Source organism: Armigeres subalbatus, chromosome 3 (assembly GCF_024139115.2).
Source record: "Armigeres subalbatus isolate Guangzhou_Male chromosome 3, GZ_Asu_2, whole genome shotgun sequence".
Taxonomy (NCBI): Eukaryota; Metazoa; Arthropoda; class Insecta; order Diptera; family Culicidae; genus Armigeres; species Armigeres subalbatus.
In genome coordinates this window covers 62,390,091-62,414,694 of record NC_085141.1, presented here as the reverse complement: position 1 = coordinate 62,414,694, position 24,604 = coordinate 62,390,091, and the positions used below count along the sequence as shown (strand labels likewise).

At 36.0% G+C, this 24,604-nt stretch overlaps 1 protein-coding gene and 1 long non-coding RNA gene across 2 annotated transcripts in view; one reads left to right on the top strand and one right to left on the bottom strand.

Annotated features, from left to right (window-relative positions):
* Positions 1–24,604, bottom strand: part of LOC134227590 (cell death protein hid) — a 254,727-nt gene that overhangs the window by 154,273 nt on the left and 75,850 nt on the right. The window lies entirely within an intron of this gene.
* LOC134223219 (uncharacterized) lies at positions 12,708–13,304 on the top strand. Its single transcript, XR_009982484.1, has 3 exons — positions 12,708–12,847; positions 12,933–13,117; positions 13,195–13,304. It is a non-coding gene; the product is annotated as an uncharacterized LOC134223219 (long non-coding RNA).

The following is a 24,604-nucleotide window of genomic DNA, read 5'->3' as shown; positions in this document are numbered from 1 at the left end:
TAAAATCTAAAAATCTAAAAATCTAAAAATTTAAAAATCTAAAAATCTAAAAATCTAAAAATCTAAAAATCTAAAAATCTAAAAATCTAAAAATCTAAAAATCTAAAAATCTAAAAATCTAAAAATCTAAAAATCTAAAAATCTAAAAATCTAAAAATCTAAAAATATAAAATCTAAAAATCTAAAATCTAAAAATCTAAAAACCTAAAAATCTAAAAATCTAAAAATCTAAAAATCTAAATATCTAAAAATATAAAAATTCAAAAATCTAAAAATCTAAAAATCTAGAAATCTAAAAATCTAAAATTCTAAAAATATTAAAATCTAAAAATTCTTGGATCAGAAAATCCTTAAATCTGAAAATCTAAAAATCTAAAACTATAAAAATCTAAATACCTATTTTGAAGATTTTTGATTTGAAGATTTTTGAATTAAAATTTTTAAAAATCTTCAAATCTAAAGAACCGAAGATTTCAATTTTGCCTTTTAGAATCATAATGTTAAAAAATTAAAATATCTTAAAATTTGAAAATAAAAAAAAATGGTAATAACTAGATTATAAAAACCAAAAAATCTTAAAATTTCAAAATAAAAAAATCTATAAATCAGAAAATCTAAAAATCTAAAAATCTAAAAATCTTTAAATCTTAAAATCTAAAAATAATAAAATCTAAAAATCTAAAAATCTAAAAATCGAAAAATCTAAAAATTTAAAAATCTAAAAATCTAAAAATCTAAAGATCTAAAAATCTAAAAATCTAAAAATCTAAAAATCTAAAAATCTAAAAATCTAAAAATCTAAAATAAAAATCTAAAAATCTAAAAATCTAAAAATCTAAAAATCTAAAAATCTAAAAATCTAAAAATCTAAAATAGATTATATATAATATCTAAAAATCTAAAAATCTAAAAATCTAAAAATCTAAAAATCTAAAAATCTAAAAATCTAAAAATCTAAAAATCTAAAAATCTAAAAATCTAAAAATCTAAAAATCTAAAAATCTAAAAATCTAAAAATCTAAAAATCTAAAAATCTAAAAATCTAAAAATCTAAAATAGATTATATATAAAATCTAAAAATCTAAAAATCTAAAAATCTAAAAATCAAAAAATCTTAAAATTTAAAAATCAAAAAATCTTAAAATCTAAAATTTAAAAATGCAAGAAAAGAAATCGACCGTAGAATCTTAAAATCTTGAAATCAATAAATCCAATAATCCAAAAATTTAAAACCTTATATCTAAAAATCTATAAATCTAAAACTATTCTTCTTCTTTTTCTTATTGGCATTACATCCCCACACTGGGACAGAGGCGCCTCGCAGCTTAGTGTTCATTAAGCACTTCCACAGTTATTAACTGCGAGGTTTCTAAGCCAGGTTACCATTTTTGCATTCGTATATCATGAGGCTAGCACGATGATACTTTCATGCCCAGGGAAGTCGAGACAATTTCCAATCCGAAAATTACCTAGACCGGCACCGGGAATCGAACCCAGCCACCCTCAGCATGGTCTTGCTTTGTAGCCACGCGTCTTACCGCACGGCTAAGGGAGGGGCTAAAACTCTATAAATCTTAAAGTCCAAAAATCTAAATTCTAAATTCTAAAAACTTTAAAATCCAAAAATATTAAAAAAAAAAACTAAAAAATTCAAAATTTGGAAATACAAAATCTAAAAAAAATAATTTCTAGGAAATTTTTTAACTTGAAATGCAAAAATCAAAAATTTAAAAAATCTGAGCAAAAGCAATTTCAGAAATTCAAATTTTAAATTTTAAAATTTAACAATCTTTAAATCGAAAAAATTAAAAATGAAGATTGATTTGAATTCAGAATTTTAAAAATCTTCAAATCTTAAGAATCAAAAATTTAAATTATGCATTTTAAATTCAAAATGTTATGAAATTCAAATATCTTAAAAATTGAAAATAAGAAAAAATTAAGAACTACAGATTATAAAAATCAAAATCTACGAATCTTAAAATTTAAAAATAAAAAAATCTTTAAATCTACACTTGTCATAAGACGAGTTTGTACAATCCCATTGAATTCCAGCACTTAATTGTATCTTGTATCTTGTATCTAATTGTATCTTGATCCTAAAGATTTAAAAATAAAAAAATCTAATAGGCGGAATGACGGCTTTGGCAGGTTTTGTTCTATTATTGGCATGGAGTTTTTTTATGTCTGACTATGCTCAAATTTGGCCTAAATTCTGTGCATATCAAAGAACATTGTGGCCAAATTTCATAAAATTTGGTTGACAAAAACCTCCTGCCAATAATAGAACAAAACCTGCCAAAGCCGTCTTTCCCCCTAATCTAAAAATCAAAAAATTTAAAATCGAGAAATCGAAAAATCTAAAAATCTCAAATTTCAAAAATCTAGAAATCTTGAGATCTAAAAATTAAAAGGACTAAGAATCTAAAAGTCTAGAAACCCTAGAAAAAAAATAAAAATGTAACTATCCAATTATCTAAAAAACTAGAAATAAAAAAATCTAAGAATCTAAAAATATAAAAATCTAAAAATTTAAAAATTCAAAAATTTCAAAATTTAAAGATCTAATTTTAAAACACTAAACATCTAGAAGCTTAAAAAAGTTTAGGAATCTAAAAATCTTTATATCCAAGTCTTTCAAAATAAAATTTAAAAAATCTAAAAGTATAAAAAATATATTTTTTTTAATTCTATAAATTTAAAAATCGTTCCAACTTAAGATTCAAAAACATAAAAATCATAAAGTTTAAAAATCAAAAATAACAAAAATTTTAAGTTCTTGGAATTTGAAAATAAAAAATCTACCGAAGAATCTATAACTCTATAACTCTATATGTAAATCTAAAAGTCCAAAAATCTAAAAATCTTAAAACTTTAAAATCTATAGATCTAAAAATCTAAAAGTCTTAAATTTCTGAAATCTAGAGGACTAGTCTTGAAATATACAAACCATAAAATCTAAAAATCTGAAATTCCAATAATATGCATAAAATATTAAATCCTAAAAATCATAAAAATTTAAATAAAAAAAGACCCCAAAATTTTAAAATTTTAAATTCGGGATGTTAAAAAATCCAAAAATCTTTAAATTTGAAAATCGAAAATTTTAACTACAAAAATTAAAATGAAACAAAAAATCTCAAAATCTACGTATCTTAAAATTTCCAAATTTAAAAAATCCAAAATATAAAGAAATCTGAAAAACTTTAAATCTTTAAATCTATTAATATAAATATATAAAAAATGAAAGATCTAGAAATATAGAAAATTAGAAACTTAAAAATCTAAGAAATTAAAAACTTTAAATTTGAAAGCTTAAGAAAGAAGTGGAATCAATGTTGCACCCAATATTTTTTACACGGTTGGTATTTCTTAATTTCTCGGTCTCTCTATTTTGAAATACCACCAAATTGTTCTTTAACTTTTTGTGATTTTTTTCGTGGGGTGAACTCATAGTTTCATTGACGCTAAAGGTCATAATCGACTGAAACCCAACAGTGTAAATAAAGAATCGGGTGTATACAAATAAAATATCTGGAGAAATAATATTTTTTCCCAATCTAAAAATTTAAGAAGTTCAAAATCTTCTGGAATGTACAAACGCATAAACTTAGGACATTTTTAATAATATTAAGAACCAATGAACTGTGTCGATAAAATAATTAAAATGTAATTTTTTTACAACATGCATTGTTGAATCAAACATGTTTGAAAACCAATTCCAGGATTTCTTTAAACCCGCTATTATACTCTTTCTGATTGATTTTCATTCTTGATTTCAACTGATGCAGTTTTGTAAAACATCACATATTATCGTTGCATGACATTAAACCGAACTGTATTTACACGTCATGACACGTAACGTCAAAAAAAAGTGAAACCTTTTCTTACGTCTTGACGTGTATTTTTTAGCATTTTTATGGTCATGTAATTTTAGGAACAGACTGAATTGTATGTCAAGTTGGACGCACCTTTTATGTGCATCCAAGCAGTTTTAACCTTACATGGATTTTTCTAAGTATGTAGTAGTAGTACATGAAAAAATCATCAAGTATGGTCCATAATGTAAAATTTTCAAAATAATTCACCATAACTATGCAGGGCTCTCCAATTAGAAGCCAATTGATCGATAATTAATACTATTTGTATCGAAATTATGAAATAAGTTGAGCTATTCGCTTTCCTCAACGAGCGACTCTAGGCTGCGATATGCTTATATTTCTTTTTATCAAGTGATCAAAACCGTAGGAAAAGGAGTCGATCGGGTGGTCCGCGATGCAAAAAACAACGTGTCTGCTTCGTACGACTCGTAGACTCGCCCAAAGAACCACCCTCATGACAGACATAACCAATCTCGAACGAATGAACAAATATGAGGTTCCTAACCATTCGAATGGTCCACGCGTTGCACCGACTGGGATTTGTGGAGCGACGCGACGTGCGGGTCGGTTGAAATTAAAATAATTTTTGTTTACTACTAATGCTCGAGGCGTTCATGTGTTTCAGAAGCACGAGCACGAGAGGTCTTGTTTTGACGCTAACTAAGCCCACTGCAACGCAACTTGGTGGAAGGCGGTGGCAAACTGCTAAAGAAGCAAAACCGGACTCAACGTCAAACAAACTGCGACAAGAAGTCCAGCCCAGGTAGCGCAACGAACGGTTCTACGTGTAAAAATGGATATTGTCGATGGGGAAATAAGATAGGCGCTTGGCCAGCGCCAGTGGTGGCTGATTGTGGGTTACAATGATTGACCTGGTGCTTGGATAAGGGAGCAGTGGGTACAGAATAAGCGGGAGGTGACGTGGAACAAGTTTGATCGAAATAGGTCAGTTAATCCGTGGCTTGTGCTTGTTAGAATTCTTTATTCTCAAATCGACTATCAAGGGTAACAGAAAAAAAAACAGCGGGAGCAGTTCCAAGGTGTCAAACTTGTCATAATGCGATATGGATTGTGCTACGAGCTGCTAGCTTCGATCCTTCGCCCGATAGAAGCAAAAGTAGGTCAACAAACGGAAAGCAGAACGAATCAGTACCGCGACGAGACGTAAATCCTCAAGGCTTCAGCACCATTAAGTCCTTTGTCAGTGAGATTCATGCCGTTGGACAATCGTCCCTATATGCTTACCTTCGAGTGATGAAGTTGTCGACCAAGTTCCCTTCTTCAGCAGCAAAGCGGTTGCTACTTCAGTTGTCCCTCGAAGAAAGGTCCTCCCTCGCCACCTTCAACCGCCACCTGAATCCATATCGTTCGGATACGCGTCCAAAGCCTAGCCCAGAGGCACACATGTTGTGAAATACGAAACGGTGCACTTGAATTACATACAAATCCCGAAGAGCTGCAGCAGGAGCAGCATCATCAGAAAAACGGACCACAACTCGGTTCAACAGCAGTCAGCACCATCATCATCGTGGGGACTGTAAATTAGGCGAACAAAAAGGGTCGTAAAACATGTGTTCCTGGCTGCAGGCCCTTTTTTAGTGCCTTTCTCCATTGCTCCGTCGTCAGGTCGTTTTCGCTTACTCAATACGGTGCTGCGCGTAGCGTATTGTGTGTTTTCTTCTCGTGAAAGGATGAAAACAAAACGCGAGATGGTGAAAACCGAGAGGAAAGATAGATGACAAGGATTTTCCACGTGATTATGGTGCGATTGGATGGGTCTGGTTGCAGTGCACCTGTTTACGGACTTGAGCTCGAAATTTGTCATTGGAGACATAAGGATTCGTTTAATGATGATTTATGGTTCTGTTGCACAAATCCAAAGTGGATTTATTTAATTACGTTTCTTGTTCACTGTGTTATATGAGTAAAGAGAAGTAAGTAGAGAGAAGTGAGAAATGCGAAGTTGGACTTCTCACATCTTACATCTCAACAGGTAATAAACCTGTTACTTCTCAATTATCAAGTGTCAATAATCACTACACTCTTCACATTCACTCGTTCAGCAAACTATTGGTGTGGCATATTCATAACACATGACATCATACCCTTCAATAATTTCTCATACTTTCGTTTGATGCACAACGAACGCTCAAAGTCGTTCGTTGACATGAATGATGTCTCAGCAATTCTAGTCTGAGACCTCAAATTGCAATGCACACATTTAGTGTACCGATTACTAAGTTGCGATGTCATCAATGGCCTTCTCTAATTACACTGGCTTCGACTGTCTCCCGTAGGTAACCCTGTATTCAAAAATCGTTAATAAAGGCATATTAGTTTCAACCTTTCATGAGGTAACGCGTAATTATTGTTGATGACCGCACGGGGTCCTTTGGACCACCACACTATATTTATGTTCGTATGAGCCGTGCGGCCAAATGTCCCTTTTAGCCAAACGACCAATTTGGCCAAACGGAATTTTCGGACAAATAACTTGGTCAGCCGAACGACATTTTCGGTCAAATGACATTTGCAGCCATATAGCCCGTTCTGCCTAACGATATTTTGGGTCATGTGACTTGTTCGACCATAGAGCCTGTTTGGCTAAATGACTTACTTGTTCTGTTAGATGGCTTCCTCTGCCAAAAATCTCATTCAGCCAGCTAGTTTTCAACCTAATAATCGTTTCGACCTAACCGAATTGACCGATCTACAAGGCCAAATGGCTTCCAACTTAATGGCCTTAAGCCAAACGACTCCACAAGTCCACACGATAAAAATTACGATCCTTGAAGGTAATAGAAATAATCTTTAGAGATGAGCCAGCCTAGGGCTGCAAATCTCTCTAATAAAGAAACAAAAAAAATCTTTCAGCGCAATGATCTACCAAACTCATATTTTCCACTAGTTTGAATCAAACATTTTATTATTTTTTTCCACAAAGACTTCAATGCAAACTTTGATGATGATCTTGCTGAAGACAAAAACTGAGAATTTTGGAATTCGGATATTTAAGCTTCTAGAGAAATGTATGATTGGCTACCAATGTAAATTAGTAGATGCTTATATTCAAAATTCAGATTCTGCGTTCTATTTTCTGATTTTAAAAATTTCTGCGAACACTTTAAGCTTCCTGAAATCAGAATAAGAATCCCATATTACATCTCAATTTACAAAAAAATGCTTCGTAAATCCTAATAGTAGAATAAATATTATTTAAAATAGAAAGACAGGAGGTTTTGGATATATATTGCAATATCAGATAATTGGGAAAAGAAGCACTTTTAAGGGCCATTAGGGTGGCTCAAATTAGTATGGGAAAAACTTTTTTCAATTTTTTTGATAGGCCGATAGCATTCGTCGTTCTTGATTCCTTTCGTCGCCTTCTCCAAGCAGTGAATAAAAATCATAATTGCAGGGCCCTTAGGGTGGCTCAAAAAACACTTTTTCACATTTTTTGATGGGCCGCCCTCTTATTCGGTTCTATTTGATGGCCTGGTGCTCTGGACAAAATTTCAGCCAAATCGATCAACGTTTGGGCGGTGCTAAACTCGTTGGAAGTTTATATGGAAAAATGTATGCAGAAACATCAAAAAACAGTGATTTGCAGTTGGACACATCAACTTACGAAGAAGAACTATGATACTCATGCAGATCTAGAAGAATTGAATACAGAATGTTATGCAGAAAACCGCGAGAAGATTAGAGTTTGCCCGGCTAAGTTATTAACATTTCTCTGAAGTGGGGTTTGAGCAAATTTCGTTTCTTTTACCTTTGAAAAGAAATAAATTCACCCCTACAACACTCCAGTAAAATGCTAATATCTTTGCCTAATAAACTCTATTCTTCTCGCGGTTTTCAGCATAACATTCTGTATTTAATTCTACAAGAACTGAACGAGTATCATTGTTCCTGATTTTAAATTGTGCCGTCCAACTGCAAATCACTGTTCTTGGATGTTTCTGCATACATTTTTCCATATAAACTTCCAACGAGTTCAGCACCGCCCAAACGTAGACCGATTTGGCTGAAATTTTGTCCAGAGCATCAGGGCAACAAATATAACCGAATAAGAGGGCGGCCCATCAAAAAATGTGAAAAAGTGTTTTTTGAGCCACCCTAAGGGCCCTGCAATTATGATTTTTATTCACTGCTTGGAGAAGGCGACGAAAGGAATCAAGAACGACGAATGCTAGCATCACTTGAGAATTGATACCCGAAAGGTTCTACCAACAACACCAGCAGAAGAAGCTTAAACGGATGCCACTCTTTGGGTAGCTGCAAATCTAAAGAAATATATAAATAGTATTAACTTTGCTGGACTCGCCCCGTTGTTAAAAGTACAACACCTCCGAAAAAAGCTCGCTTGTCGTTTACAAGAGGGGCGGGACTGCATGAGTGATCCCGGGATGTTAATAAAATATTAGCAACTCATCAAACGTATCAAATACTGTATCAGCATTATACTAAAAAAAAAGCCCTGCAACAAATAAAGCGCAGAGAACGGTAAATAAAGTTGATTGCAATAAAACTCATTCAACTGGACTGATGAACATTATTCTATTCAATGTACAAAACAGCATCTACATGATTCCGTGGAAGACATGTCAAAGACCTGACGGAAGAACAAAATTAAAATATAGCTAATTTCAAATGCTGAGCAGTCTTACCATATAGGTATGGCTGCCCACTGCAATGAACACATCGCGAGTCACCACTGTTGGTGGTGATATTCTAAATGAAGTTAAATCCTTGGCCACCGTAGTTGACAAGTTGGAGGCCAACATAGTCGATGCTTGCCTTACTCAAAAGGAATCACCTCCAAGTTTGTTGCCAGCACTAGTTGGGCAGGTTGTTGACCACCAGGTTGCACCAAACTGACTCAGGTTGGTGGTTTCTTCGTTCAACAAAATTATGGAAAGCGGTTTGAACTGATTACGACCGCGTGGAAGCTGAGGAGAACGAAAAAAAAATGAAGATAACTCAACGAAGCCACTTCGCTTTCCGCGATGACGTTAACAGCACTATTAATCTACATGTTGAAAGAAAGTTAGTTTCGGCAGCTGAGGATATTCGCGTCCGCTGTCAATTCTGTATCGATTAACAATTGAATCATTTGTTTGAGCATATATCACGTTCATATCTCCGAAAGTATTCATCGTAGGCAAAAAGATTTTTCAGCAGAATATAATGTTTTTGCTTCAACTTTAGCTAGATCTAGATGTCCCACTGGGGGATGTAATGCCAATAGGAAGAAGAAGAAAAAGATAAAGAAGAAGAAGAAAAAAGAATATAAGTTGCTTTTTCAAATGCTGTTTGAACATTTTTTTTAGTTCGCCCCAATCGGAGATATATTTTGATTGGCAAAATGTATTGAGCATATTTACATGTCAAAAGTTGCTTTATTTTGAGCTCAAAAAAATAACCCGAAAACAACTTTTCCGAAAAAACTAAAACAAAAAACGGTAATATAAAAATACTGTGGGCAACTTAATTCAAGTAGGCAAAATTGCTGAAGAGCTACAGAAACAAACTTTATTCGAATAAGCTGCCTGTCATCTAAAAATATTTTTTAATTTTTAATATGATGGACCACTCTATTTTTGATTGCACCATAATGACGGCCTTACTATTCCGATCAACTTTGTAGAAAGGCTTTCTTATCTAGAAAATATAGTTTTGCCTTAAAATGCATCTTTCCACGTGATTCTGATTCCTGGTCCATAGTCAGATTGTCGGCCGAACATTTGCAAAGATGGCAGAACTCTACACACGCCTGAAACGTTGAGCAATAAAAGTTGGGCTGGTGGTGAATGCATCGAAGATAAAGTGCATGCTAGTGGGCGAAACCGGGCATGTCAGGGCACGGTAGGCAGGGATAATTTCGAAGTGGTCGTTGAATTCGTCTACCCTTGGATCCTTGTACAGCGCACCCTAAGCTATTTACCAGTCGTCAGTTCATTAGCAGGAAACAGATCTCTGTTGACCTACCTGGATGCCTGGTTACTTACAGCGTCTATGCACCTATGCGTGGCTACATAATCGTCGGTTTTGGGCAACGTTCCCAGGTCCGATTCCACTACGTGTAGCCAAACGTGTTCGTGGCCTTTCTCGAGTTCACCGGCCTCTATCCTATCTTCTACTTCTTCTTCTTATATGGCTCTATATTCCAACTGGATCTTGGCCTGCTTTTCAACTTGCCCAGGGTGTCGAAGAAGTTTCCAACCCGAAAACATTCTAGACCGGACCGATAATCGAACTCGCCATCTCCGCATTGGCAATCCAACGCCTTTGCTCCCAGGGCTACTAGAGACCCTCTGTTGAATATTATGTTCGATATTCCTTCTGCCGACATTCGTACTAAGTGACCAGCCCATTAAAGTTTGCCATATTTCATACGATTCACAAGTATGATAAGCTCGGTCGGGATCTCGTCCTTCCCAGCCGCTTTACTGTTTTCAGCTAGTTTAGAGCTTTCTTAGCCTCCAGAATGATGCCTAACTTACTCATACGTACGTCCTCATGCCCAACGTACTTATGCCTATTGTCGTGCACCAGTACAAACTTAGAAAGCCGTTAATAGCAGTTTCGTAAACAAAGAGGATTTATTTAACGGTTCTGATTATTATACTAAGGATAAACAGGATAGATTGTCGTCAACTACAGTGCCATATGATTCTCGAGTGGTTACTCGGCCTCTTTCGTCGTAACGTTAGCTCCTGCCCCAACAATATCCGAAATATTGGAAGTTTCAAAAATAGGACCACAGACAAACAGACGTAACACTTAAATTCAATCTATCGTACATGATTGATTTTGCGCGATTCTGTCTATCGAGGCGCAAGCGGCCAACAACTCTAGCATTTGATACTCGAAAAATCAAACACCCAAAGCGACGCTTTGCAGAATTGTGATCATAGCATGCGCCTCTACGCGCAATTAATGAACAAACTATAATGTCAACTTAGGTTCGTGGAGAGTTCTGCATTTAGAAAATACTCTGATTGATGTACGAAAAATTTAAACGATTTTTTGTGGATATTCCTTTTGACTTCCTCTTATCAAACACAAAAGATAGATTACGATAGATACAACACTACATATCTTAAATATTACTAAATTGATAATTAGCACACAGTAAGAACAAAACCTGTAAATTTCCGTTCAAGTAGATGTAACAAATATGCTCCGTGTTAAATAGCATAAATTTTAAGGTTGATTTAAATTTACGCGTGCTGAAATTTTATAGTTCCTATTTTTATTGGAAAACAAAAAAAGAAGCAGAGCATGGGAATCGAACTTTTGTCCTCAGAGTGAAAGCCTAACTTGTTAGCCTCTCGGGTATTTCCGCTTCTTGATATCGAGTCGATCAAAGTGTAACAGGTTAAGCGTTTTGGTGATTCGATAATTCTTCATCAGGCTACACGATAGCTTAAATTTACATGACACGGAAACTCATTCTAGATGGAATCGTTTGATACTCAGTAAGCTGAATGTATCACAGATTTCTCGTCAAAATGCCCGAACATCGTTGAGTTATAGCGTTGAAATGCTGCGACAGGACCGTCATCTTATTGGTATATCCGAATATATACATTTGGTAAACGCCTATGTGAATAAATTAGGTTACTGCTGTGGTTTGCATGAAATGGAATGGGGTGTGTTTTGATTTCTTTTGACAGCGTGCTCGTGCTCGTTCACCAAGGATTCCGATACAATCATGTAAAATTAAGATATATTGAATTGAAATTTCAATAAAAAAAAATTGTAAATTATTTTATCATTTACATCACAGAAACTTAAAATTATGATCTGGTACACATTATGTTACCAAATTTTACATTCAATTGTGAATTCCGTCGAGCCTGATTTTCATAATATTTTACTGTGCATGTAGGTATGTCAGAAATGTGTTTTCGAACGTGCAAACCCCAGCAGGAGAAATTGGTTGAATAAAACCTAATTCTGTTATTGATACCATACTCTGTTATGAACTAGCCTTGAATAAGAGGTAAAACACCAAAGGAATAATACCAAAAATTAATATGCACAATACTTAAGCCATAACAAACTCAGTTATTAAATTGCATTTCAATACCAAATGCATAACCAAATATTATACGTTTGGAATTGAAATAACATGTTATGCCATTTTATTAAAAAGAGGGGAAGTCGACGAAGAGAATCCTCTCTTGCGACATTCTCCCTTATTCCAGATAGAGCTTGATTTGAGATTTTACCAACACACCAGGGTTGTTTGGCAATAAAAAATAGAGTTCTGTACGTATTGTTAAAGTTTTTTCGTCAAATATGTTTCTATGTAACGTACAATGTCATGTGAACTAACTGGTTCAAATTTAGTCAGAACGAATTGAATAGTGGACAATTCGAATAATTTTCTGCTATCCGAAATTCGGTGCCAAATGCTAATGGAACACAGCAAAAAAAATATTAATATGGCGAAACGTAATTTTCAGAAACGTACCTGAAAAAGATATGTAATAAGCTATTTGACGTGTTTTTGTATCATATCAATGTTTTATTACATCGCTTAACGTAAACTGTATTCGACAAAACTTTATTTTGAAATCTGTCAAATATACGTAAAATTACCTACACAATTAATCATTTGACTGCATTCAAAAAGATGCACATATGTAATGCAGGTCGTACATTAGACGTAATTTCGCCAACAGAAGCAAATAATTTTACATCAGCCATGTAATATAACCCAGTATCAACAGTGCAAGTGTCAAACTTCGACAACGCCAGTAACTGACGCTCGAAAATTTTCATTAGTGGTCAGGTGCTAGCAGAAACTTGTTTGTTTGTGAAAATTCTCCGCATTAATTTTAATCAAGGTTTTTCAAAATCAGCAGCAGGATCAGAACATGGCCAGGAATAGGATAAATTGATTGATCAGTGAACCTGCTTCGTACCTAGAAGAAAGTGCACTGGATTTTCAGGTAAGTTTCGGTACGGCGAAAATTGTTTACCGCCGGAACAAAGATTTTAAACTAAAAATCTAAGTTGAATTAAATCATTTGATAGCTGTGAGAAACGGATTATGGAAGAGATCCGCAACACATAATCACCGGTAGTGTTGTTCCGATCCGAGAAATGACTGCGAAGTAATGTTATCATTCAGAGGGAAGACAGAGCGCAAGAGGAATCAAAATTTCCCTGTTGATCGGCTGGGTACAATCCAACGAGAAAAGAGGAATGAAGAATTACAGGTAAGCTTCGTTGACAAAACATGAAATCACCCGCTGGAACGTAATAACGAAATAAATCCGTTTCATACATATTTCAGGTCACCAAAATGCCAGGCCGCAAACAAAATACACTTTTGAACTATTGTACAATTTCTGGAACCTATCTGTCCCAAACGATCATCATTCGGTAATTTAAAGAATGTGTAAGCAGTTGTGTTGTGTTAAACAGAGGGTGCATGGTAAGATTTTCTGCTGGTAATTGAAGTAGCGAAATTTGTGCCACAGTATCTAGATGCAAATCGATTTTTGCCATTTGTGCTCAAATTGGAATTTTGAATTTTAAAATTTTAATTTTTGATTTTCAATTTATAATATTTTATTTTCAATATTCAATTTTTAATTTTTAATTTTTAATTTTCAATTTAATTTTTAATTAAATTTTTAATATTTTGATTTTCAATTTTTAATTTTTAATTTTTTATTTAAATTTTTTTTCTAGTTTTAATTTTTAATTTATAATTTCTAATTTTTAATTTTTAATTTTTAATTTTTAATTTTTAGTTTTTAATTTTTAATTTTTAATTTTTATTTTTAATTTAAATTTCAAATTTGAAATATGAAATTAGAAATTTGAAAATTTAAATTTATTTTTTAAATTTCAATTTTCTATTTTTACATTTAAAATTTAAATTTTAGATTTTAAATTTGCAATTTTAAATTTTAAGTTTTAAATTTTAAATTTTAAATTTTAAATTTTAAATTTTAAATTTAAAATTTTAAATTTTAAATTTTAAATTTTAAATTTTAAATTTTTAATTTTAAATTTTATGAATTTAGAATTTTAAATTTTGAATTTAGAATTTATAATTTTGAATTTTAAATTTAATTTTCAAATTTTAATTTTTAATTCTATAATTTTATAATTGTTGTTGTAAAATACAATAATTGTAGAATCCAGAATTGTAAATTCTCCCGAGAGTTCCTTCTGCAATACCTCCGGTAGATCCTTCTGGAATTCCTCCGGAAGTTCCTTATGAAAATCCTCGGGAATTCCACAACGAACTTTTCAAGCAATTCCAGGAGGGATTTTCAAAGGATCATTCGGAGGAATTCCAGGAGGAACTTCCGGGGGAATTCCAAGAGAAACTTGCGGTAGAATTCTAGGTGGAACGGGGGAATTCCAGGAGGAATTATTCCGAAATTTATCCGGAATTTCTTCCAGGGATTCCTCCGGAAGTTCCTCCAGGAATTCCTCCGGAAGTTCCTCCAGGAATTCCTCTGGAAGTTTCTCCAGGAATTCCTCCGGAAGTTCCTCCAGGAATTCCTCCGGAAGTTCCTCCAGGAATTCCTCCGGAAGTTCCTCCAGGAATTCCTCCGGAAGTTCCTCCGGAAGTTCCTCTAGGAATTCCTCCGGAAGTTCCTCCAGGAATTCCTACGGAAGTTCCTCCAGGAATTCCTCCGGAAGTTCCTCCAGGAATTCCTCCGGAAGTTCCTCCAGGAATTCCTCCGGAAGTTCCTCCAGGAATTCCTCCGGAAGTTCCTCCAGGAATTTTTCCGGAAGTTCCTACAGGAATTTTCCCGGAAGGTCCTACAGGAATTCTTTCGGAAGGTCCTCCAGGAATTCCTGTGTAAATTCCTCCAGGAATTTCTCCGGAAAATATTCCACGAATATCACCGGAAGTTCCTCAAGGAGTTCTCCCGGAAGTTCCTCCAGGAATTCCTCCAGAAGTTCCTCCGGGAATTTCTACCGGGAGAATTCCTGGAGGAACTTCCGGAGGAACTCATGGAGGAACTTCCGAAGAAATTCCTAGGGGAATTTCCGAAAAAATTCTTGGAGGAACATTTGAAAGAATTTGTGAAGGAATATGCGGAGGAATTTTTGGAGGAACTTAAGGTAGCCTCACACCTCGGGAATTTGGTTCGCGGAATTTTTCCCTATGCATTTTTACATATGCGATACTTTCGGGACTTCGGCACGGAAAATCGAAATCACAGCCCCATTTAAAATTCATGGGGATTAAAATCTGGCGGAAAATTTTTCCGAGGTATAAGGTAACATTTACGGAAGAACTGAAGGAACTAACCGAAGAATTCCTTATGGAACTTTCGGAGGAATTTCAAGAAGAACTTCCTGACGAATTCCTAGAGTAACTTCCAGAGAAATTTCTGGAGGTATTACCGGAGGAATTCCTGGAGGTATTACCGGAGGAATCCCTGGAGAAACTTCCGGAGGAATTCCTGGAAGAAATTCCGGATAAATTCCTGGAATAATTCCTCCTGGAATTCCTCCAAATGATCCTCCTAAAATTCCTTTGTTAATCCCTCCTGGAATTGCTTGAAAAGTTCCTTGTGGAATTCCTCCGGAAGTTCCTGCTGTAATTTCTTCTCGAAATCTTCCGGAAGTTTCTTCTGGAATTGCTCCACAAGTTCCTTTTGGAATTCCTCCGCAAGTTCCTTTTGGGAATCCTCCGAAAGTTCATTCTGAAATTCCTCAAGAAAATCCTTCTGGAAGTTTATATTGGAATTCCTACGAGAGTTCCTCTTGGTATTTCTCCGAAACTTCTTTTGGAATTCCTCCGGAACTTCCTCTTAGAATTCCTCCGGAACTTCATCTTGGAATTCCTCCGGATCTACCGCCAGAAATTTCTCAGGAAGTTACTCCAGGAGTTACTCTCAGGAGTTTAACCAGGAATACCTCCGGGAGTTCTCACAGGAATTCTTCCGGAAAATTTTCCAGGAATTCTTCCAGGAGTCCCTCCTCAAGTTGCTCTTGGAATTACTGAGGAAGTTTTTCTTGAAATTCCTCTGGAAAATTCTACAGGAGTCCTGCCGGAAGTTCCTCAATTGTTTGTTTGAGTTTGTCCGGAAAATCCTTCTGGAGTTCCTCTGGAAGTTTCTTCAAGAATTCATTCGGAAGCTCATTCTGGAGTTCCTTCGAAAGTTCCTCCAGGAATTACTCCGGAAGTTCCTCTTGGAATTCCTGCAGGAATTCCTTCGGAAATTCCTCGTGGAATTCCTCCAGAAATTCCTCTGGAGCTTTCTCCAGGAATTCTTCCGGAAGTTCCTGCTACTATTCCTTCCAAAAATTTCTGCTGGAATTTCTCTGGAAGTTCATGCTTGAGTTCTTCCGGAAGTTCCTCACGGAATTCCTAGCGGAACTTCAGGAGGAATTCCTAGAGGAACTTCAGGAGGAATTCCTAGAGGTCCTTCCAGAAGTTCCTCTAGGAATTCCCCCGGACGCTCCTCTAGGAATATTTTCGACAGTTCCTCTAGGAATTCCTCCGGAAGTTCCTCCCAGAATTCCTACCTAGAGAAACTTCCGGAGGAATTCCTAGAGAAACTTCCAGAGGAATTCCTAGAGGAACTTCCGGAGGAATTCTTAGCGGAACTTCCAAAGGAATTCCTAGAGGAATTTCTGCAAGAATTCCTAGAGGAATTCCTAGAGGAACTTCCGGAGGAATTCCTAGAGGAACTTCCGGAGCAATTTCTAAAGGAACTTCCGGAGGAATTCCTAAAGGAACTTCCGGAGGAATTCCTAAAGAAACTTCCGGAGGAATTCCTAAAGGAACTTCCGGAAGAATTCCTAAAGGAAATTCTTGAGGAATTCCTAAAGGAAATTCTTGAGGAATTCCTTAAGGAACTTCTTGAGGAATTCCTAAAGGAACTTCCGGAGGAATTCCTAAAGGAACTTCCGGAGGAATTCCTAAAGGAACTTCCGGAGGAATTCCTAAAGGAACTTCCGGAGGAATTCCTAAAGGAACTTCCGGAGGAATTCCTAAAAGAACTTCCGGAGGAATTCCTAAAGGAACTTCCGGAGGAATTCCTAAAGGAACTTCCGGAGGAATTCCTAAAGGAACTTCCGGAGGAATTCCTAAAGGAACTTCCGGAGGAATTCCTAAAGGAACTTCCGGAGGAATTCCTAAAGGAACTTCCGGAGGAATTCCTAAAGGAACTTCCGGAGGAATTCTAAAGGAACTTCCGGAGGAATTCCTAAAGGAACTTCCGGAGGAATTCCTAAAGGAACTTCCGGAGGAATTCCTAAAGGAACTTCCGGAGGAATTCCTAAAGGAACTTCCGGAGGAATTCCTAAAGGAACTTCCGGAGGAATTCCTAAAGGAACTTCCGGAGGAATTCCTAAAGGAACTTCCGGAGGAATTCCTAAAGGAACTTCCGTAGGAATGCGTAAAGGAACTTCCGGAGGAATTCCTAGAGGAACTTCCGGAAGTTTCTCTAGGAGTTCCTCCGGAAGTTTCTCTAGGAATTCCAGGAGGAACTCAAGCATGAACTTCCGAAAGAATTCTAACAGAAACTTCCGGAGGAATCCTTCCGGAGGAATTCCTGGAGGAAGCTCTAGAGGAATTTCCTGAGGAATTTCTGCAGGAATTCCAAGAGGAATCTCCGGAGTAATTCCTGGAGGAACTTTCGGAGCAACTCCAGAAGAAACTTCCGGAAGAATTCCAGAAGGATGTATTTGAGGAATTCCAGAAGGAACTTCCTGAAGATTTCCAAAAGGAACTTCCGGGAGAATTCCAGCTGGAACTCTAGGAGGAATTCCTTCAGGAACTTCCGGAGAATTCCAGCAGGATTTTCCGGACGAACTCCAGACGAAACTTCCGGAGCAACTCCAGAAAGAACTTCCGGAGGAATTCCGAGTTCTGCCATTTTCTTACGATCCATTAACATAAAAAAATATTTATACGGGAAAAATCTTACATGGGGGGAGGGGGAAAAACCACGAAAAATTGCTTGCGTAATTAGTGTACGGCCCCTTATATATTTATATATACCCAGTCAACACAAGATCGTATAGGATGCCGTATAAGATGCTAAAGTGGAGGCGATATAGGTACTTCTCCATACATCATGTACGTATATCGCCTCCACTTTAGCATCTTATGTTGCATCATATACGATTTCGTGTTGTCTGGGTATTGATATTTTGAAAAATAAAATAAAAAAAAAACAATGAAATGTATCGGAAAGATGTTGAAAATAAATATATCGTATCGAATAAAACTATTGACATTTGTTTTTGTTTCTTCCGTAATACAAAACTGCCGGGCCACCCTAACATCGGTGCCAAAAGCAAGGTTCATGCTGACCGGTGTTTTACGTCGATTTTTCTATTACATCAGGCATATTACGTCAAAAATTGATTACATCGCTTCAATTTGAAGGTTAACTATCAAGTACGTCAACTTTTATTCGCAACATATTGATGTAATAATACATGATATTTACGACGCGGATGATGTGCATCAAATCCGATGTGATATTACTTTTTATTTTTTACTGTGAAAAGCAATGATGGAAATGGTATCCCAGTGTCACTTTCGGCCGTATACCAAATGCGATTCAAGGCCAAACCATTCTCTACTTAGTAACCGATTCGATCAATCATTTAATTCGATCAAATGGAATTTAGCTAGATGACTTTCGGGTTGTCATGTCAAGTGGCATTCGACTAAACCGCTTTCCACGAAATGACCTCTAGCCTAACGAGTTTAACTCTTTAAGAACAATTTTCCGTGGGATTTCTCATGGACTATCACGGAGAAGCTAAATGTCGACTGAGTTACTTAATCACAAGACGCGTCTCGAAGACCGCCGGAAAATGGATTGTGGTTTTCTAAATCACAAGACCCGTCTCGAAGTCTGTCGGAAAATGATTTTTGGTGGCGCGTCTGCAAGACCGCTGGAAAAATGATTTGTGGTTTAAAAACCACGAGGCTCGTCTGAAAGAGCGTCGGAAATTGGTTTGTTTGTGGTTTGCAAAATCACAATGCGCGTTTATAAGACCGGTGGAAAACTATAAGGCGTGTCTGAAAGGTGGCCGTCTGTGAAACTACAAGGTGTGTGTGTGGAAGACCAACGGTAAATAGTTTATAGTCTAGAAAATCTCAAAGTCCTACGATCATTGATTTTGGTTAGAACAAATATAGATTTCATGTAGCACTTGGCGGCATTAGTGTACATGACACTACCAGTTGAGCTATGATATAACGAAATCTGAGAGAAATTGAGAAATATTCTGTACTGCATTGTTTAAAACTGTTCGAAAAGACAAATATATTATCTGGAAATTTATCTTGGAAAGTACTGACTTAGTAGCCATAGCGGGATATCTCGGAATTTGCAAAATTAATAAGGTTGCCGGATTTCACAAAGCTATTCGGAAGTTCAAATTTATTAGGCGTAAAATTAGTTGGGAGCAGTACAAGTTTACACGTCTATCATTTGGGTATAATATCTCGGATTTTGCGGAATTTAAGATAAATGTCATTTGCAAGGCGTTTGCTCGGAAGGTCAACATCAATATGCTGAAGTTCAGATTGATGGTGATACGCAAAACTAAAAGTTGGATTAAATGTACGGAGTTGGATTGGATTTGGAAAGGATTTGAATTGAATCTGGATTGGATTTTGATTGGAATTGGATTGGATTTGTATTGGATTTTGATTGGATTTGAATTGAAGTTGGACTGGATTCGAATCGGAATGGATTTGGATTGGTTTTGGATTGGATTTGGAATGGATTTGAATTGGATGTGGATTGGATTTTGATTGGGTTTGTATTTTGAATGGATTTGGTTTGGAATGAATTGGATTGGTTCGCATTTGAATTAAATTGGCTTAGATTCAATGAATTGAATTGGATTTGATTTTCTTATCTTTATTAAGTTGTTTTTAAATCTTTTCAGTAATGAAGTTCAACACCGCTTTGTTTTAGATTGCATTTGGGTAAGATTTGGAATGTTTTTTGGAAGAAATTGGAACTTCATTGTATTTGCTAAAATCTTGGATAACAAAAGAAGGCCATTGGGTTCGTTAATTTGTTGTTATCTAATCATCAATTCATTACTTAGATCCTAATTTTGAAGCTTATATAGATTTGTGGCACGGAATAGGAACGAACGTATGAATTACGTTTTATATCTCGCGACCCACAACCAAATGTCGGTGTGTAGTTTTTTTTTTGTTTGTGTGTAGTTTTAAATGGAGTTAACTGGTTCAGCGTGTGTTTATAGATTTCACTCCCTAGCGTGTCAATCAGCGAGCAGCAAGCCATGACTCTGCCTCTTCCAGTCAGATCTCTGCGGCGTGTACACGGATCCACGGAGAGTCGCCGTCACAATTTCGTTACGGCCATTTAGGGCTACTTACTGTCGCTAGTACCCTACACAATATCTCAGTAAGACACAAGTACCTAAATTTTTTAATGAAATTAGACTTCAGACTAGAGAACGTAGACTTTGTTATGTCCTACTGCCACATTATAGAAGCAGGGTACAGCGAAGAGAATTGTAAATGCAATCAACCAATTCACAAGAATGTCTTTTCAAGTAGTAATTGAAAACAGATTCAAAGAACCGAAAACAAAGAAATAATAAATGCTGCCTATCGAGGTATCTTTGGTTGATTCTGGTTCGCTTCATGTACAACAAAGTGCATTAATACGTATGTATTTGAAAAATCGAAAGATCTTAATTCAATTAGAGCAGAGTCAAATTAATCAGATATTACTCAGCAAACAATTTAGTTCCAAACATCGAATTAAGCGACAGAAAGCTTCGCTGAAGTGAAGCACAATGTATCATTTTGTACATATGTTAAAGTAAATATGTTTTTTCTCAGTATTATGCTGTACTGCTGTTCTAAAACAGCAAAAGCGTGCGAAACACTAAAAACAAGAGAACATGGAGAAACTAATTTAAACTTTGTTTGAAGAGCCAATTCTTATCCACGTACTTTTATATAAATTAGCATGAAAACAGCATGCAGCGGTCGCGCTTCAGCAAGGTACCTGTCAGAACGTGGAACGTTGTAGACGGAAGCGGATCAGCAGATCCGCCTTTTTTAGGAGAAGAAACGCCGCCTGGAAGAAGCGGAGCGCGAGGAGATGGAACAGCTAGGCCGTTCTCAAGAAACACGCAAGCAAATTTATTAGTTTCTCGTGCATTATAAAAAAATAGTATTTTGGCCATTACGTTTAAGATCGTAGTTCGATCTGACTATTTTTCAATAGGAAACAATGGGAGACTATTCTGCGTCGAATGCACCTTGTTGTAAGTACATGAGTGACATTTTTTTTCGAAATTTTTCTCTGAAAAATAGTATTTTGTCCATAGATATTGGCTAAGGTATTAAAACTTAAAAATTATTATAAAACATAAATTAAAAAAATAATCTTTTGTTAATCTACTAAGTGGAGGTACTATTAAGTATATTTATATATCATAAGATGCATTTTTTAGCTCAAAACGTCACCCGAAGACGACTTTTCCGAAAAATCAAAAACAAAAAAAGTACATCAAAAATACTCATTTTTGAGGAACACTTTAATCCAAATAGGTAAAATTGATCTAAATAAGCTGCGCTACAACTCTAAAGAAAATTGCATAATCCGCAAAAAAAAACAATTTTTTTTTTATTTGGTGGGCCACCCTATTCTTTGATAGCACCATGAGCAAAAATCGACCAAAATCCAGCCAACTTGATGCTCTACTGCGTCCTAAGCGATGAAGCTCCTAGATCGTTGAAAATTTGGCGTTCGATGACTCAACGTTAAAAGATCTTCAGCGCTCACCAATGGAATCCAATTGAGCGAAGGAAATCATTTGGTAACCTAACAATAAGCGTTATTACGTACGACACGCTGTGAGAAAAATCTTTTCAAGCATTGAGAAAATTGAGTACGCTATGAGTATTGAACTCTAATACACTAAATGGGAGGCTTTGATACTTCCTCTCGGCCATCCCATCAACTTGAAAGTAGAGTGAATAAAGCGGAACAGATGATGCGGTTTGATATTTTAATTTAATAGAGCAAGCGTAATACGATTATCCAAATCGTAGCATCCATAGTTAACACGCAAATAACGATTGTTTAAGCAAACTCTGTTGCTCTTTGTTTATCGCAGCAATGATTGAACATGATCGTTGAGAGGTGCTTGGTGGCCTTGTGTCACTGCTTCTGCCTCATAAGCAGGAGATTAAGGGTTTGATCCCTGGCCCTTTCCAATTTCCTATTAGATAATTTCGTTAATCATATAACTCAATCTCTTTGCAAATCAAATTCTCATTGCTAGCAAGTATGATTCTAAATATAGAATTGTTATAAAAAGCTGCCTGTTACTTAGTAGCAGTAAATAAAAATGTAAAAATATATTGGTATTCATTTGTACCCGCATACGAATGCTATATACGGTCGCTAGGCTCGTGCAGGCCTCATACAAGTAAGAATGTGTGGCCAATGAAATATTCACTGAACAGAAAGTTGAATGGGCGATTGATTCACTTGAACCCTTCAAATCTCCAGGTAGGGATGGAATTTTTCCTGTACTACTACAGAAGGGAAAAGCAATCTTAACACCCGTTCTGACTAAGATGTTCCAATCGAGCTTAATATTAGGCTATATTCCGGAGTGCGTGTCACATTTATCCCAAAAGCTAATAAGAAGGATAAATCATCCCCAAAATCCTTCAGACCAATTAGCTTATCGTCCATTATACTAAAAATAATGGAAAAACTAATAGATGAGCACATAAAATCATCTTATTTAACGAATACTCCTCTGAGCAAAAATCAGTTTGCATATCAGGAGGGTAAATCTTCAGTAACAGCGCTTCACAAGTTAGTTACAAAGTTGGAAAGATCTTTTGCAGCAAAAGAAATTTCACTTGCAGCGTTCCTCGACATTGAAGGAGCATTCGATAACACATCTCACAGTTCAATGAAGAATGCTATGTTGAAACGAGGTTTCGATGTATGCATTGTTGACTGGATTGGCGAGATGTTATCAAAACGAGAAATATCGGCAAACCTTGGAAGCTCATCAATTAGTGTGAGAGCAGTAAAAGGGTGCCCTCAAGGAGGCGTACTATCACCTCTATTGTGGTCTTTAATCGTTGACGATCTTCTCAAACAGTTGGAGGCTCGAGGCTTCGAGATAATTGGCTTCGCAGATGATATAGTTATATTGGTGAGAGGAAAATATGACTGTGTTATTTCTAATAGAATGCAAATTGCCCTAAATTTCATCACATTATGGTGTGAAAACGAAGGATTAAACATAAACCCTTCAAAGGCCACACTAGTGGCGTTTACAAGGAGAAGAAATTATTCTTTATGTAGGTAAAACTGAAAGGAGCAGATTTGAAACTTTCAAACTCAGTCAAGCATCTTGGCGTTCGACTTGACAGTAAGCTGAATTGGAACTTACATCTTGAAGAAGCATTAAGCAAAGCTACAAATGCTTTATGGATAAGTAAGGCGACGTTCGGTAAAAAGTGGGGACTAAAGCCAAACATGATTCAATGGATTTATACGGCGATTGTGAAACCCAGAATATCATATGCCGCATTAGTATGGTGGCCAAAAACAAAAGAAAGGGTGGTACAGAAGAAGTTGGGAAAACTTCAAAGATTAGCTACTCTTTCAATAACTGGTGCGATAAGAAGCACGCCGAACACAGCACTAGACGCTTTGCTCCACGTGCTACCATTGGATCAATTTATTCAATTAGAAGCAGAGAAGAGTGCTTTGAAGATCAAAAGAGATTCAAACCTCTTCGAAGGTGACCTAACAGGACATCTTAGTATTCTAAACAAAATAAGTATCAACTCACTGAATACAAACAACGATGATTGGATGAGAGGAAGATACAACTTTTATCGATGTTTTGATGTAATTAATCTTGAGCGAAGCACATGGACAAATGGTGGACCAAATCTTCGTTCAGGATCGATTGTGTTTTACACCGATGGTTCAAAACTGAACAATCAAGTTGGAGCAGGCGTGACTGGCCCAGGGACGAATATTTCGATTCCCATGGGAAAGTGGCCATCTGTTTTCCAAGCTGAAGTTCAGGCTATTCTTGAATGCTCTAATTTATGCATACGTCGAAATTACAGGCATTCAAATATTTGCATAATGTCTGATAGTCAAGCAGCATTGAATGCTCTGAAATCAGCAAGATGCACATCTAAACTCGTTTGGGAATGTGTTCAGTCATTCCAAACCTTGGGTAGTCGTAACAAAGTGAACCTATATTGGGTTCCTGGTCATTGTGGCATTGAAGGCAATGAACAAGCTGATATGCTGGCAAGACTTGGTTCATCTCGACAATTCATAGGTCCAGAACCATTTTGTGGTGTATCTGCGTGTTTTCTTAGAATGGAACTGAAATCTTGGGAACATTCAAAAATAGAGGACATTTGAAGAACACCTTGATTGCGAGGCAGTCTAAACGTTTCATCACACCAAACGTATTTATCACTCGCAAAATTTTAGATCTTTCAAAAAAAGATCTTAACACATATACAGGTCTTGTAACAGGCCATTGCCCGAGCCGTTATCACTTGAAGCTGCTAGGAAAACTTCAAGATGATGTATGTCGCTTCTGCGGTATACATGTGGAAAACTCGGAACATCTGTTATGCCATTGTCCGGCAATTTTTAGAAAAAGATTACAGTTCTTCAACAGGGGGCTGATAGAACCCTCTGAAG